We start from the raw sequence: 1,895 nt of genomic DNA, 5'->3' as shown, positions 1-1,895 counted from the left end.
CAATTAACTGCAAAATAAGGCAGGCCAATGATTATGTTACAGTTAAGGCTGTTGGAACGGTGCGCACAAAAATGGCGAAATACATGCGACACTCCAAACTTACCAGTGGTCGATGATAATTCGGTTTTGAGCTTTTAAAAATGCACTGGGAATATTAAATCTGATTAATATGAATATTAAATTATTATTAATATTATGAATATTAAATCTCCCCCGTCACTGAAAAGGGTTCCATAGTTGTGGGATATGCGCTAGCTGTCTGATTTTTTGAAAAAAAATTTGGTAAAAGCTAAAAAATGAGAGTAAAGTGATTAAGAAAAATATCCGAATGGCGCTGATCGATCAACGTTGCATGATCGTACTACGAAGCACGTGTACTGTCGGTAAAGTTGGCTGCTCTTGGCGGGAATTTTAAATTAGAATAAAAATGCGATAAGTGTTCTTTATATTGTAATTTTTTTCTTGACATGTCTTACTTAGCTTTGGAATAGGAAAACTGTGGAAAGTGATAGAAGGATGCCTCCGTGAACTCGCTGAAAATAATTGAGAATAATTGTTCAAGTTAAAAGATGTATTACTTATTCATTTATTTACATATCTTGTTGTATGTAACGTGCAAAACACATATGGAAATAGCGCATTACGTAGAATCGCATGACTAATGTAAGTATTATATAGCCTATTCTCACTTTACAGAACACTAATAATAATCGCATAAATTTCTTATTGAAAATAAAAATATCTGCAGATTTTTGCAAATATTCAAAAACATTATAGGCACTTACTTTTTACAAACTATTTTCTACGCCCTGATTCGCAAAGATTCATTATTCTTAGATATCGAGACAGTGCACTCGGAGAGATTCAATGCAAAAAATTAATTGTTGTATTATTACTACTATTATTTAATTAATTAAATAAAATAATTTAATTAATTTAAATAAATAATTTAATCAATTAATTTAATTAATTTAGTTAAATAATTCATTTCATTTAATTAAATAATTCAATTATATTGTATGTATTTAATCTCTCCCTTTTACGGGTTTGAGGGCCACCGCTCCCTGTACATATATTTACAATTCCATCCTTAGTCTAACTTAACTACGTCGAATTTAGAAACCGTTTTCGCAGGAAAAATTTTGAAAACATTTGCAAAAAACTAAATTACCGGCGTTTACATTTTACAAACTATTTTCTACGCCTTGATTCGCAAAGATTCATTATTTTTAGATATCGAAACAGTACACTCGGAGATTTCAGATATCGAGTTTCAAGTTTTGAGAAGGAAATAAAAAGTAATAAGCAATTTTATCTAGTTCAACGTGTTTGCATTTTAAAAGAAAAATTACTTTTTATAACGCTTTTAGTGGAAATGTAGTTTGTAGAAATATAATTTCAATTGCAATTGGTAAACTGATTTTGAGTCTGAAGATTCATCTGAGAGTCTTTTATTTCTGTCAACCAAAATCTGTAACAGAACAGTTCAGGAATCATCTTAGAAGATAGATTAATGTAACGTTCTACAGGGTAGCCGTCCACTAACAGTGACTAATGTGCATTAATAATTTCACTAATGTTCTTCAGAATCCAAAAGAATTTAAAAGTATTGAAAAACAATAATTTAAAGCTGAATTTAAAGAACCCATGTCATTTGAAATCAATTCGAATATATGAAAAATATCCATTTCATTCAGTATGTTTGGAAAAAGTATAGAAAAATTAAAGGTAATTAAAAAAAATGGACAAAGTGCCGAAGAATCTTTCAACCCTGACCAAATACCTCACTTCCCTTTGACATATACCGTTGGTTATAATTGGCAGCAGACGTAAGAACCCTTTATGTTTCACCCCTGTAACTTTCACTTCCATGTTTTCCTACCAAGTATCCTTTT

This window comes from Belonocnema kinseyi, chromosome 8 (assembly GCF_010883055.1).
Source record: "Belonocnema kinseyi isolate 2016_QV_RU_SX_M_011 chromosome 8, B_treatae_v1, whole genome shotgun sequence".
Taxonomy (NCBI): Eukaryota; Metazoa; Arthropoda; class Insecta; order Hymenoptera; family Cynipidae; genus Belonocnema; species Belonocnema kinseyi.
This window is presented reverse-complemented; position numbering follows the sequence as displayed.